Here is a 13,791-nt window from a genome sequence, read left to right as displayed (position 1 = left end):
CATCACCCACGTCCATGCCAAGCGCGAAGAGGAGGTCTCCGATCCAGACATGGCCGTCTTCCTGGCTTCCTCCCCAAAGCAAAGGCGAGGGGGGAACGCACAGCCTTCGATCGGATCATCGATGCCGAACACGCGCCGGTCGAACCCGTTGTAGCAGATGGCGTCCACGGTTTAGAGAGATCGGTAGCGGGCCTCGACTCTTTTTGTGGGTGCCTTTGGCTTGATGAACGGACAACGGAGTCCATGTCGAGCCCCATGGCTGCGTGCTTTAGCAGAGTCCACCACGGCCGTGGTGCTCTGGGACTCCCTCCCGATCGGTTGTGTTTTTTATTTCTACCACCGATCGGTTTCCTTACAACCGGATCAGATCGCGAGCAAATATGGGCGGCACGGAGACGTAAGAAGGCGTATTTGGCGATGGACGAAAGCGCACCTTGACGGACGAAACCACGGAAACGCTAGCTCCTTTATTATTAGGTATAGATATAGATATAGATTCTCCGCTTTGTCGCCTGGCAGATGAACTAAGAGCCGGAGAGTTCCCGATCAGCATCGTGCCTTCGGGAGTATTATTTACGTGCATATATTCTGAACTCGTATTTCTGCTCAATACTTTCATGGGACAGAAGAAAAAAAGTAGCAATTTTGAGGTGAAAAAGGAAACAGCTTAGATGAAAATGCACTTCGTGTGTAGAAATATGAGATCAGCAGCGTGCCCCACGCAGCCTTCCGCCGGGCGGCGGGTCGAGCCAGAGCGTGCACCGCGAGTTCACCCAGTATCTGTACGGCATCCAATGGCCGAAGTTGAGCTGCGTGTGGAACCGTCCGGCGAGCTGGAGCACCACGAGGCCACCGTGCGTCGTCGCGTTCCGCCACGCATAGGCGTCCTCCTGCGAGATCGGCACCTCGCTGACTAGGATGTCCACGCTCGGGAGCAGGAAGCCGCCCGTCGACGCGCGCACCGGCACCGGCGCCGGCAGCACCATCTGCGTCCCGATCATGTGGCCCTGGAAGTAGAGGTCCAGCTGCATGTACGACAGCACCACCTTGATCTTGGTGTTCGGGCTGGTGATTGCCCCGAGCACGGTGAGGTTGGCGTTGAGTGCCAGGCCCCGAGGCGGGCTGCCCGGTACGTTGAGGCTGGCGTTGAGCGCCAGGCCTCGAGGCCGGCCGCCCGGTACGGTGAGGTCGTCGATGTACCCGGCGTTCAGGGTAGCGTCGGTCAGCCGGAGACGAGGGCGGTACACCAGGTACACGGTGAGCACGGCGGCGCCGACGAGGATGACCGCCAGCAAGAAGAGGATGATGCAGAGAGTGAAGCAGAACGCGGCCGGACGGCTGCGCCTCTTCCTCCGGTCGGGCCACAGGATGACCGGCGGCTTTCGCTGCGAGTACCTCGTCGGCATCCACGGACGGTGCTGCCTCGGCAGGCTCCCGACGTGGTGGCCCGGCGGTGGTGCCAGCGGGGCCGCCTGGTAGGCCCCAACGCCGTCGTCTGGCTTGATCGTGGAGATGCGTTCGATCTTTGTGGTCGTCCTGTAGCCGCTGTTACTGGTCGGGCGGCGCGGGCCTAGCGGCGGCGCTCCGGCTGGCCGCATCGCCGTCCGTGATTCCTCCTCTGGCCGCTCATGCCTCCTCTGCCACGGAGGTATGTAGTACGGCGCCGCTCCGGCTGGCTGCATCGCCTTCCGCCGTTCCTCCACTGACCACTCACGCCTCCTCTGCGAGGCAGTTAGGTAGAGCGGCCTGCCGGTTGTCGGCGACACCGCCGCCGGGTGGGTGACATCCTCCACGTCGTCGTTACGGGTTGGGCGCGGGCCTAGCGGCGGCGCTCCGGCTGGCTGCATCGCCGTCCGCCGTTCCTCCGCTAGCCGCTCACGCCTCCCCTGCGACGAAGGTAGGTAGGATGGCCTGCTGGTGTCGGTAACATCATCGGCGTCGCTGTTACGGGTTGGGCGCTGGCCTAGCGGCGGCGCTCCGGCTGGCTGCATCGCCGTCCGCCGTTCCTCCGCTGTGCGCTCCCGCCTTCTCTGCCCCGGCGGTACGTAGTACGGCCTGCCGGTTCGCGGCGGCACCGCCTCCGGGTCGGTGACATCCTCCTCGTCGCCGTTACGGGTTGGGCGCGGACCTAGCGGCGGCGCTCCGGCTGGCCGCATCGCCGTCCGTGGTTCCTCCTCTGTCCGCTCACGCCTCCTCTGCCACGGCGGTATGTAGTACGGTCTGCCGGTTGGCGGCGGCACCACCGCCGGGTCGGTGACATCCTCCGCGCCGCCGTTACGAGTTGGCCGCGGGATCGCCGTCCGCGGTTCCTCCGGTGGCCGCTCACGCCTCCTCAGCCAAGGCGGTATATAGTACGGCCTGCTCAGGTCGGTGACATCCTCCGCGGCGCTGTGACTCGGTCCGCCGGGAAAGCGCCCCTCCCGGCCGGGAAGATGCACGGACGCTTCGCTCGTCCCGGCTTCCCGAAAGGTGACGTACTCGTTAGGAGCACGTCTCGGGCGAGCCGCCATGGCAGTGCTGCTGCTCCCCGCGGCATCCTCGTGCATCGCCGCCGGCACCGCGGGCTCTTCCCTCTGCGCGGTCGCCGCCGGGGACGTCGCGCGGCCATGGCTCGGCGGCTGCTCGCCGCCCGCCTCCGCCTTCTTGCTCATGGGATTGGCAATGGGGAACGCAAACGGGGAAGTACTGGCTAGAAACGATCAGCAGGGTGGCTCGCGAAGAGTGGGATGGTTACCCGAAGAAAAGGAAGAGGGGGAATTTTGGAGGGAAATGAAAGAAGGAAGGTATTTGTTCGATTTCTAGCCATGTCATGCATGTCCGTTGCTTGCTCCCACGCAGCACAGGCTGTAAGTGGGCACGCGTGTGGGTGCCCACCAGCTGAGTTGGGTTCACGTCCATGGATAAGAGGAAATGGTGGCGCAGGTGCCCAGAGACCGGCGGAGAAGATGGTCACCCCATTGTCGAGCCGCTCACGCGCGGCGATGAGGAATACTAGAGCACACCAGCTCATGAATGGGTCGCAGCCCTCTCCCACACTGGCAGGCATCTGGCATAGGAATTTCTCCTTGCCGTGGCACCAGGGCTTGCTTGGGAGTTGCTACTTCCTGGCAGATAGATACTCAAAAGTGCTCAAAGAGACATACCAGATACCACACGAGCGGGCCAATTAAGCTGCGGACCGCAAGTTGGTTGCGGCACCCTCACATGGGACATGTAACTGCTTTGCTAAAATTAACAAAGTGCGGGTTCTAATGTTTGGATTCGGTAGAAAACGTATGGACGCATTTAAACTCAACCATTCCATTTCGTTGTCTTAAGTGGGGCTCACCTTGTCAAATTTTGGGCCGTTGTTTCTCACCGACGTTGACAACATTGAACCCGTTTCTCCCCACTTTGTTCTCCCATGTTCTCTCGTTCCCAAAATTCATAGCTAAGCTCCGGTTCCTCGTCGCTCTCCCCAAATAGAGCTCGACGCCGTTCTCCCAAAATCAAACTCCTTGTCCTTGTCGATGTCCCCGACTTACCTTCATGGGATGCATGGGAACATGATGCCCTCGAGCACATCCTCAACAGCCTGCCAAGTGGCAAGTGGACCATCTAGGTAAAGGCGTGGTTGAAAGATCCAGACACCGTTCCAAAGATGTACGGAGTGTATATTCCCACCACCGCCATGTGGATACAAGAAAAGATCTCATCTTTATCGAAAAAAGAAAAGATCTCATGATAGTCAATATGGGGCGTCAACACCCATCAATGTATGGTTACTCTCGATGGTAAATATGTTATTGATTGTGAACCATATTAGGCTATTTGAAACCGGCGGAAAACAAAACTGTTATACAATACTTACCTTATGTAACACGATGGGATTATTTAGCTACTATGTTTATGGAAGCATTAACAATAAATGCGCAATAATTCTTAGAGAATATTATAATACCCTAAAGAGCCATCTATATTAGGGTAATTATGTTAGAGTTGAGCCGTATAGCTTCTCAGTTGTTATAGCTTGGGCCTTTTATGGCAGATCTCGGGATACAGAATCCATGTCGAGAAGGTCCTGGGTCCAAGCCGTCTATATTAGGGTAATTATGTTAGAGTTGAACCGTATAGCTACTATGGCATGGAATATTCTAGAGACAGGATCCATCCTTCTGAGGCAGTGCAATACGGTAAATGGATGAACCCTAAGAAGAGGGTTGTGCCAGGGCAGTGCATTTTCTCGGCACCATATGCAAGAGGCATGTCAGGAGACCACGTACGGGGACCCCCTCATGGCACTATCGTTATCAAGGAAACAATGCTTCCCATGAATGCGGCCATTAGGAGGGCTTCTCATCTTGTGTGACTTCAAGGACACTGTGATTCCTATAGACGGCGCCAATTGACGAGGGATCACCTCGCCAATGCCTACGTATTTTAGACTTGGGTTTCGGGCGGGTCCCCTTGGTGGATGATCCCTTACTGAATCACATGAAATTCTAGGAACTCCGCGTACGTATTTCATACATATGAATAGGGACCATTTTTACGAAAGTTCGAGTTTGCCAGGGGTACAAATGGAATGAAAATGAATTGATAAAACATTCCTAGAAAAAAATTATGCCAATTAGACTTTCATGATATTCTAATCAGATTGGATGGCAAAGATTTATCATTTTATTTCCTTTCTATTAATGTAATAAAGCCATAATTTAATATACTCCCTCCGTTCCTTTCTATAATGCCTATAGATTTTTGGCATTTGTTTCAGAATATAAGGTTGTAGCTTGGCTCTTTTTCAATTACCCCCTCTACATGCGTGAAAAAAATCTATACAAAAAGGAAACAATTAATTGAGATTCCTAATGCATGACCCCAACGATTTCTTAGATTTAGAAAGCAATGTTTTTATTTCCTTAATATAACCTGGTTGCACATATATGGAGAGTCAACCAGAGAGATTTGTGGGATTTGTTATGTTAATTTAGGAAGTTACTGATTTCCCTCATTTTACTCTGATCTCAAATCGTTAAGCTAGGGGGTCTTGTGTAAAGAACACTCATGTGCTAATTTCCGTGCAGAAAAACTATAGGCACTATAGAATGGAACGGAGGGAGTAATAAATAGACTAGAAAGTTTGAGAAAGTTTGGCTTTACTTCGATTTAGAATAGCGCACTTACTTTAAATTTCAAAAAAAATTGCGGGTTCTTTTTTATTTTGGAGTAGTAGAATTGCTATAAAATTTAGGATTTCCTTGTATAATTATAAAATAAAGTAAGTCCTTTTTTAAGTACATGCCAATCTAGTTATCTACCTCTCCACATAGCCATGCTTTTCTTTTATCGTAATTTCTTTCACTTGGACAGACCAAGATAGTCAGGTTATACTCTATATCAGAGCAAATTTCCTTTTTTTTTATTCAAGATATTTAATGCTTTGAAAATGAAAGCACGATTCCCCATAGAGATATGTACATAAGGGGGATCTTTGGATAATAATGCTGTTCAGGCCTAGAGTTTATCTATACACGGATTAGGCATAAAGCCATAATAATTTTATTATGCCATTAAAAGGACGGGGGAGATAATACCTATTTAAGTTTAAGAGTCGTTCACTACTGCAATTAAAAAAGATAGAATTCTAGTTAATGGTTCCAATTTGTTCTGAATTTTTCAGCCTGTGACTATAAATCCACTTTTTCTCCTTTTTAATCTCAATAGAAAGAAACAGAAAGTTTTATTGTGTTAACAATGTATGTTTTAAGATAGAATCTATTGAAGAGAGTAATAGAAACTGGAGCAAAAAAGCAGGAATCTTTTTTTTTTTAGATTGGAAAAAAGTAAGGTAGAATTATATTCAAAATAAAAGGGTTTTTCGTAAGAAAACGTGGATGAATACTTCCTCTTTTCTCGATTTTCCCTCGGATTTTTTGGCGGCATGGCCAAGCGGTAAGGCAGGGGACTGCAAATCCTTTATCCCCAGTTCAAATCTGGGTGCCGCCTCATCAATAAAATACTTAAGTTTAATAAAATACTTAGGTTTTATAGTACTGATCGAACTCGATAAATTCGTACTCTGCATAAGTTCGGGGAAGAGAGTAACTAGGCCTGCTGATACTGGGTTTTGAGAATCCATACCATAGTTCTATCCTTAAACTAGGGTTTGTTTTGGGGGTAGTGGCCAAAATGGTTACCAATAGGGATATTGGTTCGATTTGAGAATTGAAAACGACGAGGCTAAGATCCCAAAAATCTTGGTATCCAAAGAAATGCCCCTTAGGGGCATTTCTTTTTTCAATTTAAGATTGAAGAAGGGACTCCGTGAAGGAATACCAAGACTTCCTAATTATCATACATTATCATACATCTTATTTTACCTACATACACTAAAGTAAGGACTACTTATTCGAGGGATAATCAGATTAAATAGGCCGATCATAAATTAATTTATGATTTGTGTTGTGGATAAAGTCTCTTCATTCTTTCATAGAATGATAGAAAGCAGGGCTGTAGGCTTTAGGTCAAAAATAAACATGGGTAAGGTAGGTATAGTATCCAATAAATATTTATCTATCCATAATTTTATGGTATATTTGGGCGTCCTTTGCTTATAAAAATAAAAAAAGAGTAACAAACAAAAGGAATCAAAAATATTCCTATTTCCGCTTCTTCTATTCAGGACATCATTCCTGTACTATTTTTTAATGAAAAAAAAAAGGCTATGCTATGTATCGTATTTATACTTAATGCTCTCTAATTCTATCGGAATTCCTATAAGAATTTGTTAGGGGTAAATTCCTTGAACTGATTGATCCATAGCCTTAGGGAGAGTCCCTTTTTGACTCTGTACCCTTGATTCCACTATGATTATTGATCAATAGTAGAATAATTCCTTCATAGAAATAGGAGACATAATTTAGATGGATATAGTAAGTCTCGCTTGGGCTGCTTTAATGGTAGTCTTTACATTCTCTCTTTCACTAGTAGTATGGGGGAGGAGTGGACTCTAGGGATACTACTAATTGATTGAGTAATCGAATTGTTGTATAAACTCTTTTCTTTAATTGATCATTTTGCATTAATCATTTTGTCAAACATTATTCTTTAATCTTTTTCTTTAGTTTCATTCCGATAATATAATAGAAAAACTCTAAAGTGTCGTAGAAAAAACTATATGTAGTTCTTTCTACCACACTTTAAGATTCCAACCAGATCCTTTCATTTAAGACTTGGATTTTTTTTATTTAATCCCTTTTTGGATGTCTTCAATGATTAATTAGAATTCCAATTAATCATTTTGGCTGACTGTTTTTCCCAAAAATCTAGTTTCCAATATATTCCAATAGTTTCCAATAATATAGTGGGACGGAAGAAAAAAAACATCGTAATTTCGAGGTAAAAAAATGTACTCATAGACGAAAATGCAATTCGTGTGTAGGAATATGAGATCAGCAGCGTGCCCCGCGCAGCCTGCCGCTGGGCGGCGGGTCGAGCCAGAGCGTGCACCGCGAGTTCACCCAGTATCTGCACGGTAGCCACTTGCCGAAGTTGAGCTGGGTGTGGAACCGTCCGGCGAGCTGGAACACCACGAGGCCACCGTGTGTCGTCGCGTTCCGCCACGCATAGGCGTCCTCCTGCGAGATCGGCACCTTGCTGACTACGATGTCCACGCTCGGGAGCAGGAAGCCGCCCGGCGACTCGCGCAGCGGCACAGGCGCCGGCAGCACCGCCTGCGTCCCGATCATGTGGCCCTCGAAGTAGAGGTCCAGCTGCATGTACGACATCACCACCTTGATCTTGGTGTTCGGGCTGGTGATTGCCGCGAGCACGGTGAGGTTGGCGTTGAGCGCCAGGCCTTGAGGCGGGCCGCCAGGTACGGTGAGGTTGGCGTTGAGCGCCAGGCCTCGAGGCGAGCCGCCACGTACGGTGGGGTCGTCGATGTACCCGGCGTTCAGGGAGGCGTCGGTCAGCCGGAACCACGGGCGGTACACCAGGTACACGGTGAGCACGGCAGCGCCGACGAGGATGACCGCCAGCAAGAAGAGGATGCTGCAGAGCGTGAAGCAGAACGCGGTGCGCCTCTTCCTCCGGTCGGGCGGCACGATGACCAGCGGCTTTCGCTGGGAGTACCTCGTCGGCATCCTCATCCGCCGTTCCTCCGGTGGCCGCTCACGCCTCCTCTGCCACGGTGGTATGTTGTACGGCCTGCCGGTTGGCGGCGACACCCCCGCCGGGTCGATGACGTCGTCTGGCTTGATCGCGGAGACGTGCTCGACGATCTTGGGGATTGGGCGAGGGCGTAGCGGCGGCGCTCCGACTGGCTCCGGCTCCGCTGGCCGCTCACGCCTCCTGTGCCCCGGCGGTACGTAGTACGGCGCTCCGGCTGGCCGCATCGCCGTCCGTCGTTCCTCCGCTGACTGCTCACGCCTCCTCTGCCACGGTGGTATGTAGTACGGCCTGCCGGTTGGCGGCGACACCGCCGCCGGGTAGATGACATCCTCCGCGTCGCCGTTACGGGTTGGGCGCGGGCCTAGCGGCGGCGCTCCGACTGGCCGCATCGCTGTCCGCCGTTCCTCCGGTGGCCGCTCAGGCCTCCTCCGCCACGGCGGTATATAGTACGGCCTGTTCACGTCGGTGACATTCTCCGCGCCGCCGTGACTCGGTCCGCCGGAGAAGCGCCCCTCCCGGCCGGGATGATGCACCGACGCTTCGGTCGTCCCCGCTTCCCGAAAGGTGACGTACTCGTTAGGAGCACGTCTCGGGCGAGCTGCCATGGCAGTGCTGCTGCTCCCCGCTGCATCCTCGCGCATCGCCGCCGGCACCGCGGGCTCTTCCCTCTGCGCGCTCGCATTGTGATGGCCATTTGCTTCAAACTCCACCGGTGGACTATCACCAAGCAATCCTTCTCATCAATGGTGACCGGTCTAGAACATTGTTATCATTGCACAAACCGGGCATTCTAAAGAAAGCATGCCAAATCCAAGTCTCGTAGTCCGCAAATGCTTCAAGGATTATGGTGGACTCTTTTTTGTGTCATTTGAATTGTCCATGCCATGCCGTAGGGCATTTCTTCCAACTCCAATGCATGCAATCAATTGATCCAAGCATACCCGGAAACCCTCAAGCTTTGTTGAACTCCAAGAGCCTTGTTGTGTCTTTCGCATTGGGTGCTCTCAAGTAAACCGATCCAAACACTTTCACACTTGACACAGTTGATAGCTTGGCTCTCCCCCATTGCCAAATGGTCATCAACCAAGTGTGTGTGTATTCCATATGCCATCATACAAACTGCGGCGGTGACCTTTTGGTAAGTTCCATGACCAAGTTCACCGCAAGCTTTCCACCTTTGCTCGAAGAACTTGTGAAACACATTCACCTTCTCACAAATATGACGGAAGCACTTGATGCTCATCCTAAACCGTCTCCGAAAATAGCTTTCGGGATACGTTGGATTCTCGGCAAAGTAGCTCTGCATCAACTTGTTGTCTCCTTCTATCCTCTCGCGCCAATACTTCTTTCGACCGAACACGGAGCCACCGTGCTTATTCCTCTTCCTTTGGTGCAAAGCCAAAATAATGGTCATATTTTCTTCCTCTTGTAGATCCCATTCTTCATCCGAGGAATCGTGGTCGGAATTGATCTACATTTACGCATTGTTTTTTCCTTTTATTTAAACAACTACGGTAACAAAAAAAACTATGTGTAGTTTGGCGGGTGCGCATAACTTCGAGCACCTTGACGGTGCGGAGTTGGTGCGCTGATGTGTGATGTTCCGCTCCAATCAAGCCATCTCTCCGACGCCTGCGGAGCGGAAGGGAAACATCACCGTAGATTTCTCACTCCAGCGCCGCCAAATCCCTCAGGTCGATGCGCACAGGTTGCTGCTTCGTGGAGGTGCTTCAGGTTGATGCGCAGAGGCTGCTGCTTCGTGGAGGCGCTTCGATTTGAAGCTTCGGGAGCGGCGGAACAGCGTGTCAAGGTCGCTTGGGGAGCAGCGGAACAGCAAAATCGCCGTCGGCCAATAGCGCGCGCTGATTTTTCAGGGGCGGCAGTTGAGAATTCGCGCGGTGCTCGTTCTTTGCCGCGCGCTTCGTAACGAATTTTGTTGGCAATGTGGCTAGCACTTTCTTAATGCTACCCCTGTTTGGGTGCTCCCGATGGGAGTTGAAGTCCTTGATATTGCTTTTGATTGTCTAAATATGCGTACTCGATGTTTTATTGCAGGTGACACCAGCTGTCCCATTTGCCAAAAGTTCTTCGGGTTCTGCAGTTGGCACTGAATCTAGCCTTGTGCAACAGATGCGAAGCAAAATATCTCGCATGGAAAAGGACATGTTAGATATCCATGCTATGACGGAGTGATAAAGAAGAAGGGTGAATTAGCCATTGAGGCGGAGCAATATGCGCTAAATGAACTGTAGAAGGCCACAAAAAGCTTGAACTGTGAGTATCTGATATTTCTTCTGTATTTTTCATGTCTTCAAGTGCATCTTTTTCGTTAACTGGTCTTCCTTTCTTTTTTTTTGGCAGTTATTGCTCTGAACTTGTTTGAAGAAAACAAATGAGTGCATGAGAGAGTCGAGACCCTGACTGATTTGTCGCAACCGCACGACGTACACTCACAAGTCAAAAGTTGTAGTTGTTGCTAAATTGCACCAATTCTTCGATAGGTGTCGAGCAGGCCTGACCATGAGATGGAAAACTATGTTTCCGCTTAACCCAGTTCCTCCAACACTGCTTGCACTGATGCCGAACTTCAATAATGCTTCGAGGGTTCGGGCTCTGCTGCGAAGTCAGCTTCTGGCTGGGGCTGAAACAACATTTGCCTTTGTATTGGCTCAACACCCTTCACTTGACTTGGAGTTGATTGTCAAGGCTGATGCCGACATACACCCATACTATCCTGTTGTTGTCAGGTGCCCTGCCTCAATTATAGTTGATAGATTAGAAGTGAGCTTTGAAGCAAACCGTGGAGCTGAAGTGCCGAACAAGTAGTCGAAACATTGAGTATTTGTATAGCTGGTACAACTTTTGTATGTAATTGGTGAAAATACTCCATCTTCTGCCTCTCCCGAATTTTCGGGTGCTTTGTAGAGATCTAGATTGAATTTTATTGTGAGAATGATGTAACTTATTTGTCGGACCTATACTTCATGCTTAAGTAGAGTCGACGTCGATGCCAACGAACACGGGCGAACCTTGCTTCCGATTTATCGTGAATACGATGTATTTAGGAATTATTGTTTTTCACAAAAGTGTCTTCAAACGCCGATGGCGGTCCTTGAGTTTTCTGGTAAGTTTCAAGTTTTGGCAGACTCTTTCTTCAAGTATCGTAAATACGATGTTTGTGGTTTGCATATTATCGGCGGGCAACTTTTGAGTGATCAGGCATGTTGCAAGCTCAACGGACTCGTAGTAATCGCAATATGTCTTGCGGGGTCGTATCTTTTTTTGAGTTATATCGACAACAACCCCCAAGTCATCGAAAGAGCCGTGTACACGATAGACTTCGTAGCTCAAGTATCGTAAGAACAATGTACTTGTGTGAGTTGTTGTTTTTTTATGTATTTATTATTGATGGCTACACTCGAATGTTTAGGGGTGGCATGAGGCTTGGCGGAACTTTTGGCACGTCTATCATAAGAACGATGTGTTATAGTGGTCCATAACTCGTACTTTTAGTTTGCGTTGCTTGCTTGGTGGTCTTGTGATGCTTCTTTATTGTGAGCACAATGTACGCCTTGATGGATTCTTGCAATAAAACTTATCGGCTGCAGCCCCGAGTATTTCTAGGATATGCTTACTTATTGATAGTATGAAGAGATTTTTGAGATAACTATCGTGTATATGATGTTCCTTGAAGGATCTGAAGATTTGCCGGGGGTCCTGAGTAAATTCGGGCGTGTCCTACTAAATAGAATAATAATTGCATAGATGAACCTGAACTTTATTAATAAGTTGTAACCGAAGAGTATGCTAAATTGCTATGGCTCAAAAAGCCTTATTGAATGAAAGAGTAAAGTGTTCTAAATGTAGAGGTGTCGTCGTCGCTCGTCTTCTGCTAATCATTAAACATGACCAAGGACTAATAGAAGTCATGGACTCGAAATGTAAGTCCCCTGAGGCGTGGGGGACATGGCTGATATGCTCAAGAGGTAATTTCAATCATTATGGCACTATATCGGCAACTTTTGTTCATTTCCTGATATCAAGTAATTCAGAACTCTTTTATTCATTTTCTTTGCCGGGCAGGGCTTGGAAACGGTTCACGAAGAAGGCTCCGAGTGAGTGAAGAAAGAACCTTCAATTTAAACAAATATCTGTAAGTACTACTAGCTAGGTCCGCGCATCTCTTTGATTCTAGTTTCAATACCATTACCATCCTTGATTATTATTTTGATTGAACTCTGTTCTCGTACAACGCTTGACGAAAAAGACGAGAATAATTTATGTGAATTCTACGTTGCGAGTTCATTCGCCAAACGAACTGCAAGACGGGGAGAATTTTAGAAAAACTTCAAATACAATATTCATAATTTTATTTTATTACCATCAATTGTGTTGTGTTTCATTCATATATATTGGCCCCCTTCTTTAAATTAGATCGAACGGTTGCAGGACGGTCTTCTAACAACCGAGCGTGTACGAGCAATTCAAAAAGAATTGGCGAAATTCTTACTTGATGAGATTATAGAACCAACTAAAGAATTCCATCAGCACTTCGATTTGGACGATAGGGATTGTAATAGAAACTATATTGTATATATTCATGAACGTGTACCATTATGTAATATGTTTGACCAAGCATGTTGAAAGAGATAATTTCGATCTCGGTACTCATAACGATGTTGTGTAATATAATGGTTTGATGTATGTGTGCATCTTTCAAATGGCGAGTTCTGGGTGCTGCCGCGGCAGAACCCGCTACCACGCCCATGCTCACCACGTGGTCACCCTTTAGCACTGGTTTGTGTTACGAACCAGTGCTAATTAAAGGTCCTCCCGCCCGTCCCCTCGGCCGCCGCCACGTGGTACCCCTTTAGCACCGGTGCAGCGGTTCGCAGCACAACCGGTGCTAAAGGGGAAGCCTTTAGTGCCAATTGCTTTGCACCGGTAGCACAACCGGTGCAAAAGCCATTTACAAACCGGTGTAACTGGTCTAGTTTCTACTAGTGGCATGTTCTTTTTCTGCACATGATAACAGCTGAAAGGGCTGAACTGTCGTGCTGATTTTTTTTTAAACTTTTTGCGATAGTACATGGTAAATGGGAAATGTTCCTCGAGAAAAATGAGAGAATTTAAAAGCGAAAGCTAAAATGTAGTATTTTCGATCGAAAATAGCCTAATATGTCTTCGGCCTTCTGGGCTAGGCCCATGCCCATCTCCGTGACTCTGACCCCAGGCACACTCTAGATTAAAAAAAACTTCTCGCATCGACATTGCCCTCCGTTGCCGGTCCCCGCCTACCACCGCTCGCCGCCGAGCCCGCTCCGCGCAAGCATCCTCCCCCTGCCGGTCGCCTTCTCCCACGGATCGCCGCCGAGCCCCATACTGGCGCTCCCCCTGCAGGTCGCCGTCTCCCCAGTGCCTCGCGGCCGCCTCAGCGTCATCGGCCTTCCTCTCCGGCCACCGTCTCGGAGCCTCCTCGCCGCGCGCCTCCCTCGCTCCAGCGCCTCCTTCATATCGTTCTATCCCGACGACTACTCCATGTTCGCCTGCCCAGAACTCCTCCCCGCCTTCCACAAGGCCAACCTCGCCCTCCACGCTGAGTCTGCAAAATCGTCATCCACGCCCTCTTCAGTCACCACT

The 13,791-nt window shown here is 49.1% G+C and overlaps 1 non-coding gene across 1 annotated transcript; it reads left to right on the top strand.

Moving 5' to 3' along the window:
- The first annotated feature begins 5,914 nt into the window (after positions 1-5,914).
- Positions 5,915-5,985, top strand: TRNAC-GCA. Its single transcript has one exon. It is a non-coding gene; the product is annotated as a tRNA-Cys (tRNA).
- The last annotated feature ends 7,806 nt before the right edge of the window (positions 5,986-13,791 follow it).

This window comes from Lolium rigidum, chromosome 6 (genome assembly GCF_022539505.1).
Source record: "Lolium rigidum isolate FL_2022 chromosome 6, APGP_CSIRO_Lrig_0.1, whole genome shotgun sequence".
In the NCBI taxonomy this organism is placed as follows: domain Eukaryota; kingdom Viridiplantae; phylum Streptophyta; class Magnoliopsida; order Poales; family Poaceae; genus Lolium; species Lolium rigidum.
Note: the sequence above shows the minus strand (reverse complement) of the source record. Positions and strands in the feature narration are given on the sequence as shown.